This window comes from Chamaea fasciata, unplaced genomic scaffold, assembly GCF_029207755.1.
Source record: "Chamaea fasciata isolate MVZ Bird 193981 ecotype frontalis unplaced genomic scaffold, bChaFas1.0.hap1 SCAF_6, whole genome shotgun sequence".
NCBI lineage: Eukaryota > Metazoa > Chordata > Aves > Passeriformes > Sylviidae > Chamaea > Chamaea fasciata.
In genome coordinates, this window is record NW_027094091.1 from 72,151,270 (window position 1) to 72,173,093 (window position 21,824).

Here is a 21,824-nt window from a genome sequence, read left to right on the forward strand (position 1 = left end):
GGAACACCTTTAAAACGTCAGCTTGGTAATAGTCCTCTATTCTTTGAAACTAAGGTGCTTTCTAAAGTGCTTTGCATTTTCTTGACTTATGTGTGTCCTTTACTTGTCCACAGACCTCCAAGTGAATCAAAAAAACTCCTCACAATGACCACAGCATCAGGTCATTTAGATGTTTCCAGCTCAGTTACCCTGAAGTCCCTCGGGGGAAACTCGTCCCTCACTTGCTGAATGCATTTGGCAATGTTAGAGCCTTATGAGGCTTTTTAACCTTTGTCATTAAAACTCTGCCTCAGTGGTGCTTTCTGTGTCTCAGGTCCTCTGGCTCTCAGTTCCCCTGCTCCGAAGTTCAGCTCATGTTCCATAAGTAGTTCTGGTTTTACTTGTGACACAAGCTGCAGTGGTTGGCAAGGCTCTTCTCCTGCAGACTTGACTTTGAAACTTCAGCAGTTGAGGAGGTAATGAACCCAGTAATGACAGAGCTCATTAGGAGCATTACAGCTAAGTGCTATCAAAAGCCAAGGAATACAGTTTTAGTTAAACACTAGCATAGAATTCAAACCTAGCATCCTGCTTCTGAGGTTTACCAGCGTAGTTCAATGAAGGACAGCAGCAGAATTCCTAACCCATTATGGGACTAGGAGGTTGTTTAGATGGAACAGAAACCAGAAACAGAAAGGAGTTATTAGGGCAGGTGTTACAGTAAGGATGCAGTTTGGATGGTCATTTAGATGGAAGTGATTCCCCTAGAGGTTGCATCTGCCTCTCTGCCTTGTGGGTTTAATTCAATACAAGTATCATAAAAAATGAATCTTTGGATTTTGTACAGCCCTAGATAAGAGCAGGCTGTGCTTTCTGGTGTGGCTTCCTGCTGACCTTGGTCTCATACCTCAGAGCATATGTGGCCTCTTGAAAGAATTGCATAAGAATGCAGAAAAAAATATCCCTGTTGTAAATGAGAGGGTTATTTTTCTTCACTTGTGTGTGTTTTCGAAGGTTTAAGAGAAAAGAAGTATTAAGAAAGAGAAGCCTAGAAAGTTTGTGAAGCAACCAAAGGGCAGAAGTGAGGACAGGGAGGAATTTGCAAACAAGGGGAGAATTGATTAGAGAACAAGACGAGGGTCCATCCTGTGGAAGGCTGGACATTGCATTGCTGAGTTTGGTAACAAAGGTCATTGGCCCGTGCCCATCTGCAGTAGCATATGTTTGTTTACCTGTAGATTTCGTGAAAACAGCAAAATATTCTAGATGCATAAGCAGATCTTATCAATAGCAATGATTTTCTCCTTCGCCTCTAAGTGAATAAACTCTGCTTTCTGGACATTATTTTACAAATTTTACTGTCTTTTCATGGCAGCTTGTTTGCCTGAGACAACCTATCACAGGCCTTCCCCATAAAGCACCTTTACTCTCTATTTCTCAAACATTTATCGTTTGGTACATTTCTGCCTGTGCTTCAGAAGAAAATCAGATTAGAAGGAAACAAGGTGTTCTTAACAACGTCTTTTACTTGGAGAGAGATATTAGTGTTGATTTGATTTTTAGTCTGTTGTATTTTATGGTCTGCATTTTGATTGCATTTGATTAACTTAAGGGGAGGCTATGAAAGATTGTCATGCTATTTTGAGGGAGATAAAGGATGATAGACGACAACAACTGAATAACCCACTTGACCGAGCTAATGTGCTCAGTAATTGTTAGTCACCTGTGTGGTGCTCATGGTGCTTCATCATCTACAGATGAGCATTGCAAACCTGATTTATAATAGTTTTTTTTTAAAATAAAAGCACTGATTTCTGTCTACCTAGATTTAAAATTGCATTCAATTTGATTATTTTGATAACAAAAGGTATTTTGGGGAAAATTAGTGAGTCTCCAAAGCTTTTTAAGTTTAAGCACAAATACTAATTTTTTCAAAAAAATTTGAGCATTTATTTGTGATATGGCCATTTCTGTACTGACTGTGCAGAATTAGAAACTTGCCGGTGTCATAATCAAATGGCTGAGAATTACATTGGAGAAGTAACTGTAATTTTATAATTAAGAATAAATTTAATATGACTGTAATTTTTCTGAGTTATGTTTGGCCTGGAAAAGAATCCCCACGTGGACCTTGTCTCACAAATGCAAGTGATTTATAGCCATGAGATTGTATAACCTGACTTCTTAAGTCCCATGGATGCTGACAACTAGATGGGGGTTGAGCACGTTGCTACTTGAGAGTGCTTTTGGCAATCATCTCCAGGGTTGCTATGTTACAAATAAATGTTTTTGCTGTTGTTGCTGGTTTTGGTGGGGATATGGCCATCTTAGAGAGAGCAGCATCAAAGGTTGGCCTTACCTGGGCAATATTTATGGAATCGAAGTTGGCAGTTTTTCACTGTTCATATTTGTTTGAATATTTAAAGTGTATTTAGCATTCCAGTCTTTCTCTGAACAAATAGCAGTTGTTGCTTTAATTGCGTTATTTTTAGAATTACACTGTTGATGTTTTGTGCTTTTATTTATTCTGGGTTCAAGAATCAACAGCAATAAAAAGTAAAGGTTGTTAATCAAATAATGCTCTTTTGGAAGTCTCAGGAGTCTGGCAAATGGCATAAGGTTTTCCTTTCAAATGTGAACTAACCTGGGCTACGAGCGAGCCTCTTTAATGGAAAGGGCAGCTTTTGAATGTAGTCCCTAAGGGTAATTACCATTTTCTGGACTCTTATTAGCATGCCAAGTGGCCGAGTTGAATAGCAATATGAGCCTTGGGAGCCAAGTGAGGGGACGGTAATGCATATATTATTGTAGCTTGTGCAATAATATTTAGCTGTATCAAGGGATACATTGGAAAGACTCCTCTGGCTTACCCAGAGTAAATCACCCACGGCCAACAAAATTTTCAGGCCTGGATTTTGCTTCTATTGTAATGGAGGATTTGCGTTTTTCTATTCTTATAAGCTTTTTTAGACTCATTAATCTTTTAAAATAAGAGATTAAAGCAAGATTTTAAGTTTTACTTGTGTGTTTGAATTTACAGTTTACAGATGTATTATATGTGTGGCCTGAAACTTGCAGAAGTTACAGCAGGGAAGGAACAACAAATTTTCAAGACTAATGCTTCTATTTTTTTATGGGATTTACTCAGATCAGCTGTACATTGGGTACATTATATTTGGGGGTGTATTTTATAACTCTTGATGTATTGTTTTAACTGTAAAACTTGGCTGAAGACAGCAGTATATTTAAAAATCTGAGTGGGATTTTTTTCTTCCTAAAGTAGCATGTGTTTCCTTTTATTATTTTATTTCAGGTATTTTCATGACACTCTTGTATGTCTCACTCCTTTTGACATTAGTGGATTTTGACTTACTCTTCTAGCTGCTTTGGAAAAACCTCCTTATATGTTCCATAATTCCAAATTTTTACAATGATGGCAACCACATTGCTTGATGTGGAAAAAAAAAAATAAAATAATAAACCCAAACCAAACCCAGAAGAATAGGCAGGCTTTCCCAACATATCTGTGTGAATACTTGGAATTTTAAAGCAACTTTTTCACAGTATCTGGAAGAAAAGTCTGAACCTTTGACCACAGAGTTGCTCTGGTTTTACACAAATTTTGTTACTGTGGATGAGATAATGAAAGGCAATACGTTAGATCTTTTAAAGAGGAAATGTGCATCCACATGGCATGTGGAGATGGAAAACTCCAGCCTGAAGTGTTTATGGATGTTTGTTCTAGTATAATCCTGGAAGAATAAATGTACTGGATTGAGGAGATTTATTAATGAAGTTACTTACAAGCCGTTAAAACATATCTTAATCTCTTGATACGGATCAACAGGGGGGACTCATCCTTGTCACAGGCTTGAACACAGATTTGTGGATATTCATGTTCTCCATAAAACTGTTCTACCCACATTTTGAAGCCAACTCTTCTGTTACTTCTGTTATTCTTCTTTCTCCTGGAGTCACCCTTGTGCTCAAGGGTAGGGACAGACTTGGGTATAGCTAGAAATCTATGAAAAGCTTTCATCCTCTGTCTGTTCTCTGTGTCTTAATTGTGCTCTGTACAGAGTGGACCTAAGGCAGGGGAATGCTGTGTGACAGATGTGATGCTTCTGGGAAATCCTGGAGAGAAAATCTCAGGGATGTTTCTGGTAGCCCAGATGTAGCCAGCTATAGATGGGATGACAGCAGCCCAGATGTTGACATCCAGTGGCTCACCAGATGTCCTTATTTCTCAAGGCTGTGCAACACAGACACACAAATGACAAGCAGGGAAGCTTTGTCTCCCTGAAACTCTGTTCTGTTGTAGTTATTTGTTTTGTAGAGAATCAAAATACTGGGATGGTGGACTGTAATTACATGAAATGATGGTAAACACTCAAACTTTCCTGTGTGTCAATTCATCAGTGCTCTTTAAAGCTTCATGGGAAATAGTCCCATATAAATTGTAGGCCATGTAATTATGGGAGTCATTTATCTTTGAAAACATGGTAATGGTTTCATATAAACCAAAACCTGATTGCATGTATTCTCTTATTTCTATATGTAATTTTGTAAATGTATTCCTACTTTGTGAAAGTGCACAGCAAAAATTTGACAATTACCTGTATTGCTCATTTCTATTTGTAGCTACCATGACAAGGTACTGCACTCTAAATTGAAATTGAAGAAAGTAATAGTTAGGGAAGAAGAGCAAGTATTATTTCAAGTGATTATTATGGACTTCTGCTAAGCAAAGAGGGTCCTTCCTTAAGTTCAGGTCAGCAAAACTGCTCAGAAATATCCTGAGATAATGCTACCGGTGAAAGTTTTACCTGGAAGGAATTTAATATCTTGATACAATTTGATACTTATCTTCTGTAGAATAAAATAACTAATGGGAATAAGAGTCTCGGGAGTGCATTGTGCTTATACAAGGGAGCATTTCTGTTAGAATGTCAAACGAAAGATGGTCAGGTTTTGGTATTTGTGGCCTGTGTGCTGTTACATCCGTTTTCTGTCCTTACAGGAATTGACAATGAGGCGTTGGAGTATGTTAAGCAAGCAGTCAAGGAGCTGTTTGCAGGTATGTGAGAGTGCCAGTTTGCCTTTCCTCTGCTGCAGGCACGAGGAAGGCTTAGGAGGATGCAGAGGTGCCTTTGTGGGTTTGTTCGGGTGTGTGTGCTTCACCTTCAGGTGAGGAAGTTGGGAGTGGTTGGCACTTCTCATGAAGTCAGACTTTTTACTTCCCCAGACTGTCTCCTAATGCTTTCCTACATTCACTTTAAAAGCAGTGACATTTCAATTGGAAATCTCCCTGGAAAATTTCTCCATAGTCTGTCAAAATATTTTTCTTTGATGTGACACTCTATGTTCCTTTTCTTATTTTTGCTATTACTGCATATAGAACACTAAATTCTTTATCTTCATCTATCTATGAGTTTTCAGACTCACGTCCTCCCTCTGCTTAGCCATCATCTGCCAAGTATGTCCCTGTACTAATGGCTCTGGAGAAATATTTGATTTCCGTGTGGGCAGACATGGACCATTAGATCATCCTTGAACTTCAGATGATGTTTATTAGAGTCTGCCATGCCAGATACAGATCTGTATTGGGTAGGCATGCAGTAAGCAGTCTCCTATCCCAAAAATATGGAAGATTAAATGGCATATTGTACTAGGAATGCACCTGGTTGACAGCCAGTTTAAATGAAAACACTTGGTGCTTTACATGCAAAAATTTCAACTTTAAAGTTCTTAGCTATTATATGAGCAAAATTGTTAAACTTCATACTGGGTCCAGGGACAGAAGTGGTTTTAGTTCTGCTTTTTAGCTTCACACACAGTCTTTGGATTTTTATACCTTTTTGCTCCTTTTTCTGGTGTTTGCCTAAAGGTAGATGCCAATGATGTCCAGGAGCGGTGCTTTTGTGGGATGGCTTCATCATCCTTGTACATCGTGTTTTGTGATATTTATGTTTAAAAAATTAATCTCTTTTTTCATGGAGTTAGACTTAGAAAAGACCCACAAGGATCATCAGAGTCAGGATATTCTATGATTTAGTTGATTAAAACAGGGCTCACAGGCAATTCTTTTGCTATTAAATCTGATCATGTGTTAAATCCACAGGGAAGGCCTGAGATTAGGCAGGAAAGGAGAGTGAATGCCCCGTTCAGCTTCTTAGCATCTCATGGCCAGGAATCAAACATGACTATTTAGTATTTCATTCCAAGTCTTAAGATAATGAGCTCGCTAATAAATCAGCTGGAGACAATACTGGTGCATTGTCCTCACTTGAGACTCCATTCCTAAGTTTCAAGAGACTTAAGTACCTTGTCTGAATACTCTAGTAAAGTGTCTCTTAAAATTCCACTGTTAGTTATGTTTAAAAAAGTAAAAATAAAAAAAGTTAATGGCAGTATTAGCACTCTAAGATTTAGGTCCACAAGTAGTTTGAAGAAATGCTGAAAAGAACCTGACAGCTTGGAGAATAAGAGAGATTTCTCTTGAGTGCTACCTTGCAAATACAAATCAGGAACTCAAAGCTTTGTTTAAAATTTGAAATTTAAATTGTTCCCTCCTCTCATGTCCAAATTCACATCCAATCAGTTATGCATAGTAGACATACCTCACCTGCAAAATAAAGAACTCGGAAGAGAACCACATCTGCCACTCCAGGAGGACTTACTCTGGACTGCTTCCAACACCCTGACCAACAGGGTGTCAGGTTGTATTTCTGACTCCTCAGGGTTTTCTACGATTTCTTGGGTTTTTTTTGCTTGCTTATTCTTCTGTACTACAGCATTTGTAATTTTTTATAGATATCCCTGCTATACCTATTCCCAAAATCTTTGCTTGACAGCCTTTTAATTGCAAATTTATGATAATTTGGAAAAGCGGGGGGAGGGGCTTACAGTCCAAGAGAGACTCTAGTCTTCCCTAGCAGATACCTGTCTATCTAAACCAAGACATTCTGTTAGCGGGTAGAGTTACCACCACCAAAGCATAACACCTCTGGAATAATCCTAGAAATGCTCTATTATCACTCTTCTTCTACTTGAAATGAATCCTGATCTAGAAATTCAGAGGATCACAGAAAATAATCATCTGCCTGGAAAGAATAAACCCTTCAGAAAAAGCCTTCAATACCATGAAAGAAGCCTATTGCAAACAGCAGTGCTTCCATAAAAAGAGCTAGAACATGTTATAAGTCTCCACTGAGAAGGGAATGCCCTTTGAAGTGCTATTGGCTTTGGTGGGGAGGAGAGGCATGAAGTCTTCCAGGGGCATTTGCTTTCCTTCACTCATCTTTTGTGCAACGTTTGAAACGTTCTCTCAGCCACTGAAACCCTCTCCATGCTGTCTCTGAAAACACATGGTTTTCTTCTCAGTTCTGGGCAGTGCACTTCAAAATGCATCAGAGCAGCATTTGAAAGCACAAGATACGTGGTGACAGGGCTGAAAGCTTTCTGTCTTCCACTGCTCACAGGCAGTAAGCAAACAATTGTTGTTTTAGTCTTGATCCTCATTCTCTCCTTACTGTAGGGATTGCTTGAAAACACTTATTTAAAAAGTGAAATGCAAGAGCCATCTCGTTAACAGCCGTGAGTCTCGGGGGACCTGCAGGTCACTCAGACAGCAGAAATTAAACAGGTAGTATCCTGCAGTGACTGAAAAAGGGTGGGTGGATAATCACAGCTTAATAGCTACAAAAATTGCATAGGGTTTATTTAAGATTCATTCTGAAATCCTGGAAATAAAAGCTTTATACCCAGTCCTTCAAGGAGTTTCACATTTTATCTCAGTTATGGTTATTTTTATTGAACTCAAAACAGGCACCTACAAATAGCCAGCCAGCCATTTTCATTATGGTGTGCTGAATCCATTCTGGGTGCAAAAGTACTTTTCAAAAAAACTGCTGTGTCTTAATATTACCAGAGTCTGAGATTAAACCTGAAGAAATCCAACAATTTTTGTTAAGCCCATAGCAAAAACCAACCAACCAAAAAAACTCTAACCTCAAAATGAAAAAAGTCATTACATTTTGCTGTAGAACTTTCCCATTATCCCCTTCTGTTTGAACTAGGGGGAAGAAGTTCCCTGTACGAAAAAAGAATAAATAAGGGTGGAGTGGAAGGAGAAATACAATAGGACTAATTCAGGCTTGGAAAATACCTTTTACGCAGAAGTTTTAAAATGAGAGGGGAAGAGGCAATATGTTAAGGAAAGCATCTCTACTTGGTCACAAAATTTGAAATAGGAGCTAAAAGCATTCAACTTTGTAGATTGGCTGCACCCATGTACATGGTCAGGCTATTTGGCCTCATCTTTCCTGTACTGATAATAAATACATACAGAAAATAAATTTATTTGCGTTGAAATCTGGGAGAGGAATCTTTAATTTGCAACTTCTGTGTAAGGACACAAAAAAGTTCAAAGATAGGTGGCAGGTAAACCCTTGAATTCAGTCTGAAAAGCGATACCACAGAAGCTGGATTGGTCTTGCGGGCGTTTTTTGAATGAGCTGGTACTTGGTGTAGTGTGTTCCAGTCCTCCAGGCCACTGCAGGATTCCAGGTCTGCCGGGAGCACATGAGAGGTGCAAGGAGCTGCCTCAGAACATCGGAGTCTCACTCCTGGGCCAGACCCACAGTTCGGGGGCAGTGTACTTGTTTAAAGAAAACACTGTTCTCTCCCCACACTGCTCCACTTTTATAACTGCAGAACTCCACTTTTGTAGCTCCTTCCCAGTATTTTAAGTGGAGCCTGGGTATTTTTATTTATGCAATGCAGGAGTGACTGCTGGCAATGCTCAAGATGATACGTGCCCTAACAACAGAATACATTTGACCTGAATGGGGACTGCAGCGTGAGGCGCAGTATTTATGGCAGATGATTTCTTCTGCTTTTGATGTTATGCCCTCTTTTTAAAAATATGTCTAGCACAATCAATGGGATGCCCAGTGTGACACTGGGGTTTTTTGAAGCTTTTTACAAGCTACAACTCCTCTTCTCAGCATCTCAGAGTGCGGGCTGTCAGCATATGTAAATGTCCTGCAGGTATGATTTTAATGCCAAACAGCATGGAAGCTTCCCCTTACTTCAGAGGTCACTGGATATTCTGAGAAATACCAAGTCTGGATGGAGGGGTCTGCATTCCTTCACAAGTTTGATTCTTTCTCAGTAAATGTATCAGAGTGATCAGTGTGGTTAGCTAGCTGGAGTTTTCATGTTAAAGCAATCTGCTATCCTCACGTGGACGTTTTGTGTAATAATTTTCCCTTATTTTTCACGCATGTGTGCTGTCTGCACATCTTGAGGACATTTAAGTGGGCAGATTAATTACAGGGAGAATACAATTTGTCAATACCTACACATTAATTTTTGCCAGCTTTAGCAGGGTAGAAAACTTGGTGTTTGTTAGAGGGACAAAGAGGTAGAAGATTAGAAAAGTACACATCTAATGCAAAGAATAACCAGCTGTCTTTTATGTTTGTTTCTTTATTGTCAATCTGAATTTGGAAGAAAAACAAGTTACTGTGAATGTAAATGAAAAGCATGTGAGATCCTTTGTTTTCTCAACACATGGCTTGTGGTCTGCAGAACACACAAAATTGGAGTAAATATTTGAAAACAATAGTTGGAGTATTGGCCCTAAACTAGAGCTCTGCCGTCGTAAGGTATGTTGCGTGCTGTGGTGTTATGTCCACCCAGTGCTAGGGAAGTCAGATGTTCAAATGAAGTCTGAATTGAAGTTTGAAGATTAATTAGGAAATGGTAAGGTATGGAAATGCCCTCACCTGTGTGTGCATCCTGAGCAGGGTAAACTTCCTTGGGCAGGGCAGGGTAGTCATGGTATTGTGTAAGTTACATCTACATTCAGTAGTTCCTACATTGGAATGGGTGTTACCATGCCATGCATGGAATTCAACCCAGGATCTAAATGAACCCTCATTCAGAGTTGGTTCTGGAATGGGCAGTTTCAGTACATTTTCTGAGGCAGAGATGCTTGCTTTTTCTTGGCTTCTAAATATTGAGTAAATATACAAATCTCTATATACTTAGCCCACTTTAGAAGTTCTTTTCACATTTGCTTAACAGTTTTCCTGGCCTGTAGTTTGTCTGAAATTTGTTTCTTGAATATTATTTTGGATGGTGAAATATAATTCATATACTACTTTAATTCTTTAAAACAATGCATTACTGGAGTATTAATACTGCTGAGTTATTTCCACTTTCCAATAAAACTAACAGAATTAAGCTGCTATTTTGAATATTTGTGAATGTAACTTTCAAGGTAGCATACCCACATCTTAATGGGGAAAGTTCCAGTAGCAACTTGAAATTGCCACGAACTCCAGTTTTGTATTAGTGACATTGGTGTTTATCCTGATCTCTGGTGAACACTTCTGTTCAAAGCTGGAGTTTAAGGACTAATTTGTACAGCCTAGTTACAACTGGATCTTAAAGCAAGCTTATCTTCTGTTATCTCTGCTCTCCTGTTGCATACAGAATGTGCTATGACAGACTCCTGTGCATAATGCAGGATTCTTCCCTTTACGGTAAATTTACTGTGCTTAAAGTGCTCTTAATTAGCTGAGCACATGTGAAGATGCTCACAGTGAATTAGACTCCATTCTCCTCTCACATAAGCTGTCCCTGTTGTGTTTCTCTTATTCATGTCACACCCTTCAAAGATGCCTTCCCTGAGCCACAAGCTGTGATGTGAGATTATTAAAGGGTCTTCACTTGATCCTGCCTTCCGGTCTTCACGGGGGAGAAACAGCCAGTGGATCAAAGAGAGGTGTTAAACCTTAATATGTTCTGGCAGAAAGATCTATAGCCAAGTGGAGACAAGCTGTACTGATATTGATACAACATGCAGCTATTTCAATAATCCGTTCAGGATAGCTCCTGTTACTGCAACACAGAGCTGGGACCAAGTTTTCTTCTGCTCTCCAAGTTAGTTATATCATTTCTGTAAGCACTGCGGGAGAGGATGTAGAACTGATCAGAGCAGCAGATAAATTAGACAAAAGGGAAAAGTTCAAGCAGGTAATTGAGGTCTTACGAAAACCTAGTAGCAAAACTAATCAAATTCAGTGCATGTGTGCAGCTAGGAATGGGTTTAAGTAGCTGGATCCTAAGGCAGTTAAGGTGTTGGTGCAAAACAATAACCATTTAGCAGAATGAAAACCGAGAGTTGATGAAGTTAAGTGATTTCCTTGAGGCTGTGCAGTGAAGTCAGAAGTTTTCATGAAAACCAGGAACACTAGCTTTTAAAACCTTTTTCTGTCTATGAGGCCATGGGAGTATAGAAATGTCACTTCTAGGAAGAGCAGGATTTGGTTTAAATATAGCTCAACTAATAATGAAAATTGGTCGAAGAGTGACTGATGTGAACGGATTTGCTCTTTGTGCCTTTGCTCTAAAGCTAAGCAATATTTTACATTTATTGTAATTTAGTGGCATAGAAAATTGCTGAAATACCCTCAAGTACTTTGGGAACTGTAACTCCAAAACATAGGTGGTCTTTTTTTTGTGCCCTGCATTGTGTATTATTGAGCCATGCACAGAGCTAAACCCTGCCAAATGGTGATCCATAGCCCAGACTAATCTTTGTAGAGCAGATGGGAGTTTGACAGGGGAAGAGACAAGCTGACAGCTTTTCCTCAAATAAGAGTCATACAGTGTGTTTCCAGTGCCAAGCTGGATTTGACATTTAATTTAAAATTTACCTCAGAAAAAAAGAGACCAAAAAAACTCCACCTCCACAGCCCCCCAAAAACAACCTTTCGCATGCATGCCTTGGTACAGATAGAGAATCTGTCTGGTCTTATTTAAGCCAGAACCCCCAAGTGCCCAGAAAGCCATCAGTGGGGAGAGGGCAAACACTGAGATACTGTGGGAAATAGAGGCAGCATAAAATTTGTGTTTTGGCTGATCTGTGACCAAATTTGGCTTGAAGATATAGAGGCGCTTAATAAGCAGAATGAATTATTATAAATATTCATCCTGAGCTACTCTAGTTAGAATATAATATGGATGGGATAGGTTTGAGTACAGTTTTGTGTCTCTTTTATTTTTATTTTTTTTTGTGCATTTGTGAAGTCAAGAGTATTGAAGATATAAAAAGCTTAGTACCATTGCAGGAAGTACTTGCAGTCACAATGATGTTCCTGCATTGCAATTTTCTGTTCAGAATCGCCCCACGATGCAAACCAAAAGCACCCATAGCTGGCTCTGGTATCCTTTTGATTCCCCACGGATTTTTACGGTATATTCCTGTCCGTGAGCTGGTCCTGTGTTGCTCCCAGCTCTCCACTGTTGCTATTCTCTTTCTTGGCAGCAGCAGCAGCAGCTACTGGCACTCGCTTCCTTTCAGGGAACTTCTCACACTCCAAGGGGAGAAAGAAACACAGGAATGGGTGTTAGAAAAGGCATGAGATTGTGAGAAGAGTGCCCTGAATTCTCCCTGAGAAAACACATTGGTTTTCCTCAGCTTCTTTTTTGTTGCCTGCTTATGTGGAGAACCTGAAGGTGGTGAACCCAATGATGGCTATATGGAAAAGGAACACAAATTAAGAAGTCTGAATTGTTCCCTTTGCAGTTTGCCCTGGCTTATTATAGTAACTGGCAGGTTTTGTGCTATTTTCTGAGGTTCAGGTTCTGTGTCAAAAAACCTGATGGTTGGGGAGGGTGGAAGAAACATCACACAAAGATCCTTGATGTTTCTAGGCAAGTTGGCACGGGAATACATTATGAATTTTATTCTTTATATGTGTACCTCGTACTTACTGCTCTGGAAAGGAAAGGTGATTACTTCATTTTCTAAAGTGTTTCTCAATGTGGATGACAGATACACTGATGACAAGACAAACTATCAAGCTCTAACTTGGAGGGGTTTTGTTGTTCATTTTTGTAGTAACTCCTGCAACCTTCTCACCATAATAAGTTTAATAAAAGGTACATAATTTATTATTACACTGGTAATGTAAACTACTGAAGTCCTACACTAATTACTTCAGTCTGGGTTGGAATGTAGAACCAGTGGTTATTCCTATTTTGTAAAGAGATTTAATAACGCTGAGTAATATTTTTAAAGGTGATGAGGTAGGTGCTCAATACTGCTGAGATTTTGTAAAATGCTCAACAAAAGCTGCATTGTTATTTCCTAGTGGAAATAACTGGAATTATCTGACTGATATTTTTGGTGGCTTCTTAAAATCCCAGTAGCTGTTTAATGCTACTTTTAGACATGAGTTTCTTTCAGATTTTGTCTGTGTGGCGCATACCTGTCACTCAGGGATGCAATCAAGCGTGTGCCGTGTCCGGGGTTCCTGCTGGCTTGGGAAGTCTGAGCAGTTGAGCCCTCAGGCATCTCTGAGCACAAAGTCTGTGTTCCTCTGACTGGAGGGATGGCTGAGTGCTGCAGGGCAGGGATGGGCCCAGTACAGAGTGCAGAGGGATCCTGGGCCAGCGATGGGCTCCTGGCACTGACTGATCCCAGCAGCCAAGTGAGGGACTCCGGATCAGTCCCAGCATCTTCATTGTTCCTCTTGCGCACTGAGCACAGGTCCTGAATTCAGGCCCCTGGGATTCCCCCTGGGGACAGCAGTCCCAAAATGCTTTGGCATAATGCTCCAAGGAGTTGGAATCCTTCCCTGGTATTCTTTCCCTGGCTGCTTTTAATAGTCTTTGGAGTCCTGCCTAACTTAGACTCTCTTGGAAACAAGTTACACTTCTATTATTTGAGATGGCTATTTCATAAATAAGTACCAGATTTCAGCCATTTTGGTAATTGTCTTAGTAGAAAGAAGCCTTTGGAACTATTGTTTCTACTTCTGTTTAATCCAGGATAATACTATTTCATACTAAGGAGGATTACTACTGGTCCTGGCTTTGTTTGTCTTAAAGCACTAGCTGTATTGACATTCCAAAAACCAAGCAGTAGCAACAATAACAACTGAAAATCGGCCATTTCTCTGGAGAGTCAAGATGAAACATTAATATAATGTGCCCCTGTAGAACATTTAGGTCCCATTGACAATATATCATGATCTTTTTACAGCACTTTTGACAAGAGCCAGTTAAGGCAGTTTTTATAGACAATTTTTTTTTCTCATTTTATTGAGTATTGAATTTAATCCCTGTGGAATTTTAAAAATTTTAGCTGCAGCAGGAAAAGATATTTGTATCCAAGTAAAGGATAGGTTGTCTACAGTTCAGTGAGTCTTAAATTGATTAAAAGTTGAAATATTTTATAATGCTAGTAAAATGATGTGGCAACATTATTTATTGGTGTAGGGTCAGAGGCTGTGAACGTATTTCTGGATGTTTGGCAAACGAGAATATCTCAGCCTGTGCCCAAAGCATGTATATACTTACACATAAACAAGAAGTTGCTTTTAAGGAAAGCAGTCTTCTTGGTCATCTGAAAATTGCATCAAATGCATTGGTGGGGTCCTTCCTGTAAAATAATTCAGGCACTTTTGTATTCATTGATGCCTCTTGGTGTGATAGAAGTGGTTGAATCAGTGCTGGTCTATAGTCAAAGCCCTTTGCTGGCCTAGGTGACTGTGTATCACAGCAGGGCATCACCCTGCTGGAAAGGAAGGAAATTTCTACAACTGAAAAAGCACAGCTTCATTATATTTTGTCCAGTGCTTATATTCCCTGTGAATTAGTTGAAATAAGTTCATTTCGTGCAAGCTTGTATGAGACTTTAATTGGTAGCTTTATTTGTTAAGCATTGGGAGGTTTAGGGGTTTTTAATCTATCCAAGAGACCATAGGAAGAGTTCACAAAGGACCTTGAAAATTCATATCAAAGACAGCAAGTCATTATCACTAAAAATGAAAATGAAAGACAATACTGAAGTCATAAATAAAATCAGGACTGTCCTAAAATTCAGCAATAACTTCTCTCTCTTTGCGCGCATGCTGTAAAGAATGGAAATTATACAGTTCAGAGCATTTCTCTTATCTAAGCAATAAGTAGGAAAAGTACATCTTCCCAAAACCAAATGGTGCTTGGATAATTGACAGCATTAGTGCAACCTCATGTAAATAGAAGATGAAAGGTGAGAAGAAGGAAGCAAATACCAGAATTTTTATGACTTTATCACTTCTCCTTGAGAACCTGAAGATATAACACTCATAAAACATTACAGACACCAAGAGTTCTAATGAACACACATATAGCATCATAAAGAGATGACATTTGCATTAAAGGGGACTTTATCTGTTGCATAATTGCACCTCAGCTAATATAGAAAGCTGAACATATGAGCTGCCAGCCTGACTCACTAAATCAGAGGGAGGTTATACTGCAGGAACCCAATAATCGTGCCATGGTCGTGTTCTAATGGTGCCAGGATGTGGATCTGGCAGCAGCAGCTGCTGAGATGGTGCAGCCTGGGGAGCCTGGCTTACAGTAAAATCTAGAGCTGTTCATCATCTACAAGGAAGAGCAAAAGGAGTAGCAAAACAACTTAATAAGTGACAGTAATCAGAGTCTTCAAGGCAGTAATATAAAAATAATTACCTATTTACTAGCTAGCTTTACATGACAGTCACAAATTGAAGAGCAAATGATTAATTCTTCTATGGAGCTGTGATGTGTATTGTGCAGTTCTGTTTTGCAGTAATGCTGGAATTGCTGCTCCTGGTTTTTCTGTTCTGGAAGAAAGCAGTTCTTGTTTGTACGTAGAGATGACATCAGTGCTGCAGTGGGATTGTGCACCTCAAAAAACTACACTGCCAACCCCAAAATGTGGGACCACGCAGTAGGCTTGAGTCAATAATGTGCAGGAACTGGGCATTACTCACAATTCTGCCCACAGAAAATGTCAGGGAGCCTCAGATATGGCACCATTTTTCTCACTGTGGAGTTGATAGCATCTGTGGCATCTGCTGAGCAACAGTGCCCATTCTGTGCACTTAGAACTAGCACTTAAATATTAATTCTTAACAAGGCAATAATTTGTGTCTGTCTGTAGCTGCAGCTGACCTGGAGTGTAGCGGCAAATGGACTCCCTGGTGTGAAGGACCACAGTTTTCTTCTTGTCTTCCTAGGGCTGTCTGCTTGTGTCCAGGTCACTCTTAAGATCTTGTTTTACTTAATTCAAATCTTTCGCAGACCTTGTCCTTGTCTCTGCTCAAATACATCGGCGATCTTGCCAATGCATTTTTCAGGCTGTTAATCAGATTCCCCCTACTTTGACCTTGCAGTCTGCTTTTCTGAAGGGAAACCACCAAAGATTGTTATTGAGTCACTTCCTTTGCTGCTTAGTCTGTCTTTGGGTCCTTCTCCATTTCTTCTCTTCCCTGTGTGTTTCTGCACCTGTGTGAACTGATCAGTAAATCTTTACATTTGGAGCTTGTGACATCACTTGGGATTTCAGAACCGAGAAAATTTTGCTGCCTCCTAAAATTTTTACTGGGCTGTAGTCTGAAGTAAAAATTATTCTTTGTATTTATCTATTTTATCTTCTAATATCTCTAATTACATCCTTGTGTTTTCCACTTTATTTTGCAAAGTATATATTTTGCTTTACTGCGGGGATCTGGGCTGGACCTCACAAAGTTCAGATTTGCAATGAGTGAAACTGGAAGGGAATTTGCAGAAAAGCTTTGTTCTGAAAACATTCTCAGGTTGTTTTGATTTGTCAAAGAAGCATTTATTGAAATAAACAATACTCAAATCCTGGCATGTCTCTTTCCCCTTTTTTAATATTAAATGGGTTCCCTCTCTGAATTTCCATGTTTCATGTCACAGTTTCTTGTCATGTGCTGAAGCCTTTCCCCAAGGGACAATTCGCTTAATGTTATCAGAGATGTGAAAGCCAACAGCAAGCTTTGCTCTCAGGGCTACTACAAGATATTTTGCGGGTATTTAGTTGTTTTCAAGAATTTGTCTTTGTGCTTGCCAGATATTAAGCTTCTGTGGGGGGGGAAAAAAAGTGGGAAATTCATTGACACTTCATCTCATCTTTATACGCCTTTATTTTTAATAAATTTTGTAGAATGGGAGCTTGCACGTGGGTGAGAAACCCAGCTTTCCAAGCCAACGAACGCGTGTAAAATTGGGAAAGTAAGAAAATTCCTTCGGGTTTTGCTGCTTGGATTGTGCCTGCTCCCATGCGGTGGCAGCAGCGAGCAGCAGCTGCCCGTTCACCATCGCTGCGGAGCCGTAATTCGGGTCTTACTCAAGGCTGCAATAAAGCTAACTGAAATCCCACACACGCACCTTGGAGCTGGATGTACGGGGAAGACATACGGAGATAATAATCCAAAAACTTTTTATGCATTGCCATCTGAACTGTTCTTTCCAACTGAAGGAGAAGCTGTATGAATGTAAACTGTGTCAAGAATCCAAACGCGGCAAACAACAGTTCTGATGTTAGTGCAACTGCATTAACAATACTGATATTTGGCCCTGACAGGTTTTCTCATTTCAACTCCCTGCCATGATTTTTGGAAAGGTGGAGGGGTTTTTATCTTTTTTAAACTCCTTTTTCCTTCCCTTTTTTATTTAACCCTTTCCATATTCCAAGGAGAATTTACTACCTGGAAATGTGTATAGAGCAGCAGGGAAGGGAAGAGGAGGTGAAGAGACAATATCTCTGTGCAAGTTCAATAACTCCTGCAGTTATTGCTTCCTTGGAATACCTCTATGGGTTTCACTGTGCTTGGAATTTTAGTGCTTTGGATTATTGTAGTTAGAAAAAAGAAGGATCAGAGTTCTTTGTAGTCTTATCAGCAGGGTGGCTAAACTGGGATGGGAGCTGGTCCTGTAAGCTCCAGGAGAGATCTGCCTTGTGATATCCTCACAGCAGGAAAAAGAGAGCGTTGGAAGTTGAAAGTTTTGTTCTATTTGTGAACTTCTCTGTGTTGTTTTCAAATAATTTTGAAAGGGCTTCTGTTCCAAATGCTTCGAAAACACAAGAACAGCAAAAAGGTATTTTTTCCCTGTGGTCTTGTTCCTTTGCAGAAAGAATATATTTGAAGCTTGCTGTTCTCACATCCTGGAAGGACTTGGTAAGGATCGCGTTGGGGTGACTGTTGGGTTTGGTTAGAGAAACGGCAGAATCCAGGCAAAGGACAGGATCCACCTCCAGTACTGCTGGCTGCCCTGTGAGGACAGACCTGTGTCGGTGGGACATTGCTGCCACTGTTTGTATCCCAATGAAGAAGGGATAGCTGATGATAACAAAAAGGATTTAATGTTTTAGTTATCAGGGTACACATTATAACTGGGCATTGGGAAGCTTCACTCTTTCCACTTGTCCTGAAGGACTCCCAGGTCAATCATGTTTTGTTTTAAATTATGTTCTTCCTTGAGGAACATTGGAAAACCAGATCTACTTTTGGTGTTACTTGGTTCACACTGTTTTGAGGATAAATTGAGTAACCACAGAAAACAGTCCTTCGTGGGGTTTTTTGGGGGGTTTTTGTGGGTTTTTTGGTTGGTTGGTTGGTTGTAGGTTTTTTTTTTGGTTTTTTTTGTTTTTTTTTTTACTATTATACCGCTGTGGAATAAAGGGATAAGTGTGACTAGAAACATTTAAAGCTCACACAGGAAGCTACTCAAGCAAGGAACTCCACAGTAAATGTATTGCTAGATTATATCTCTGTTGGAGTTCAGTTCATCACTGAAGAGCCTCTGACTTGTGTTGTCTTCATAACACACTCACAGAAGAGCTTCTCATTGTTCTGTAGTGCTGTTTGTATGACATGGGGATGATATATATATTCTTTTTAACCTGGCAGAAAAGGTATCTCTTTGTTCTTAGTATAGTTCAAATACAATCGGACCTGAATTTGAATTTGTTTTTTTCTTTACTTTGGGTTTTTTGCCAGTAGCATAAGAAATAAGACTTCTTATTTATGGCTGTATTCTCTTCTAAAATAAAACGAAAATAAGTATTTTCTGCCTCATATCCCATACTGTAATAGTTTACTGCATAACTTCTGAGGCGTTTTAGATTCAGATGATGTGCTTCTTAGAGAAGAATTTGTTGTTAAGCCTCTTACATTCCAAAGATATTTCTGAGACATTGATTCAGTGGATGAAGCATCATCTAATGTGTAAAACAACCTTGAAAATGACAATCCAGCTCGATGGCAAAGTTCTGTGACTGCCATTGGATCACAACCCTTTAGAGTTGTTTCCGGATAGCTTGTCCAGGTCTTTGCTCAGGCTTTCCAAACACTGAGATCTGGGTAAATTGCTAGAAAGAAAGCAATTAGGGAAATATTAGATGGAAAATAATCACAACTCTGATGTAGCCTTTGTCTCCCTGTGAAGACATTGTGAGCAGGGTTTGTAGTATTTCCTCCTACTGAAAAAACCCAAAACCCCAAACTAAAACCTAGGGACTTTTCTGCCTTAAAAGATAGTTTTAGCGGCTTGTAATCCTACCACAAGTCAGTTGGTTTTAATTTTTTTCATTGTAAGCTTTAATTGAAGCTTTTGTCTTCTTTGGCCCCTTACTCGTATGCCTAGTGCCGAGGTTAGTTGTGTAGTTCACTCCTGCTGAGTATTTTTTACCACTGGATACAGCCACGAGGTAACTTCCTCTCCAGTCACCCTCCGCAGTGTTAATTTTGTTCAGCAACATGCAAGAAGTAAACAGCCACGTCCAGAAATACAAAAGCAGCAGTAACTCCCTGCTTCAGTGCTGTTCAGCAACATTCCTGGTTCTCACTGTGGGATCACAATCACAGGAGAAATGGGAGAACTATGGGCAGACATCCTTTACTTGTGGCTCCCAGCTTTTTAGGAGATGAAAAGGGAGACACAGGGTGCTTCGTGCGTATTCTGCAGCCTGCAGATGGGAGAAATCAAAAGTACCGAGTTGACAACTTGAACTTTGTCAAGTAAAAGGTAAGAAATAGTTGTGTCACCCTGGGAGGTTCCCTCTTGTCTCCTGAGTGTGCCAGCACAGCAGAGGGAGGCATTAGGAAAATGTTTTAAATACAACACGTGTATGGTGTGACAAACATGGACTCAGGAGGAGACGTTTTGCTTAACTACCATTCTTGACACCAGCTGTGTGACAGGAATTAGTATCAAATCTTTTCAGAGAGCAGGGGTGCTGAAATCTTTACCGAGCCAACCCATTATTGTTGGAGGAGACTAGAATAAGGAAAGATTTCCACCTCTGCTCAGTTTTAGAGATAAACTGATCAGTGCCAGTTGATGTCAGAAATTGTGCTGTGCACCGTCTTTTTTCCCAATTAAAATGTACGAAACAAACTGATTCATGGTCATGAAAATACACAAGTAGATGGTCCTCTTTTCATTTTTTCTCTTTTCTCCCTTGACATGATTTGAAATGAAAATCATGAGGCTGGAGTCTAGTACTCACTGTGTTGTGACTCTGAAGTAACTGCATTTGTGTCAATGCAGTTACTCAATACTGAACATGGCTAATAAGGGAGATTAAAGTCTGACTCTAGGCCCAGTATGGGGGGGGTTGATTCTTAGTTTCTTGTTCAGGAAAGTTGGGAAAGAAATGAAGTTTGCATTCAAGGAATGTAACCTCCCAAAGCCCTTCATTAGCACTACAAAAAGCTCCCATCTCCATAGCTGACCTGTAACAGTCTGTAAGGGTTTGCAGCTATGATTGTTGTGGCTTATTAATGTGAGTTTGATTTTGCTCAGAGATAAAGCAGGGAACATAACCGAGGAATGCTGGCAGCTAAGTAGGGAGAGTGCTAGAGAGACTGCAAAACTGCTTCAATCCTTGCTTCTTTCCTTAGGTGAAAATATGCTTCTCTAAGAAATCAAATTGCCAGCACTGAGAGAAGTCACACATTTGGCTGTTTTTGTACAATGGGTAATGGTTTCTAGAGGTCAGATGCATTTGTGAGTAGAAAAGAATAGCTTTGTTCTTAGCTCTACCAGTGAAAAAATATGGGCTTGATCTATCAAATTGAAATGGATTTCATTTGTATCACTGTAGCTCAGGTGCTCTGTCAAGCTGGAAAATTCCCTAGAATTGTCAGCCTGCTTTTGCTGAACTGTAAGCATTTATGTCTGCTAACTTGACCGTTTAACTAGAGGTAAAAGCTGTTCAGTTCTAGTCATTTTTACAATCAGTGAGGATTTGAACTGCCCCATGACCATCTCTAGCCACTACAGACCTAAGGAGACAAAAATAAGCGGCTTATAGAGAGGACAGGCTCAAATCTCTGTTGATGAGCAAATTAGTTCTGAGGTACACTACTGGCAAGGCCAGATTTTTTTCCAGATACTGCACTGCTTATTTATTCAGAGTGGAGAAAAAGTTTTGCATGTTGCCTAAGGCAGCCTACAGACCAAGTATGTGATGTAACCCATCCACGAGAGCCAACAGCTCTGAATTCTGTAGCTTTGACTAATTATTCAATCTGTGTCATTGTGAATAGACTATTCCTGTTGAGGTGAGAAATAAAAACAGCTTTCAGGGTAGGATTTTTGTTGGCTTCATAGGGAGTTGCGTGACTAAACACTAATTGAGGTTCTGAGGTTTAGTGCTCATTTCCCAACAAACTCCTTTTGAAATTTCAGCTTTGGAATTTAAAGCTTCTGTGCTGATTTGAAAAGCTCATCTGCATTTGTAATACAGAAAAGTATGGGGTTTTTTTACTTTCAAATTAATACTTTCCAGTTTCTGGCTACTCCTCATAATTTCTTCTGCACAGGCTTGTGCTCTCACCGGAAAAGTGATATTTAACAGAAACTTTGTGTTTGTGTCCAGACTGCTGCCTGAAAAGTAAAAAGTGAATCTGACTTTGCTCTGACCAGGCTCTGGGCTGGTCAATTCACTTTTAGGAGGCAGCTGAGCTACCTCAGGGCCAGGCCAG

General features: G+C 39.7%; 1 long non-coding RNA gene across 3 annotated transcripts in view; it reads left to right on the forward strand.

Annotated features, from left to right (window-relative positions):
• LOC136290764 (uncharacterized) overlaps positions 1-21,824 on the forward strand; it is a 118,224-nt gene that overhangs the window by 73,887 nt on the left and 22,513 nt on the right. Inside the window, exons 2-3 of one of the 3 annotated variants that reach the window (XR_010721375.1) lie at positions 5,000-5,056; positions 17,965-18,011. This is a non-coding gene — a long non-coding RNA (uncharacterized lncRNA). The remainder of the gene's footprint in view (positions 1-4,999; positions 5,057-17,964; positions 18,012-21,824) is intronic. The other 2 variants (XR_010721374.1, XR_010721376.1) reach the window with 2 other exon arrangements.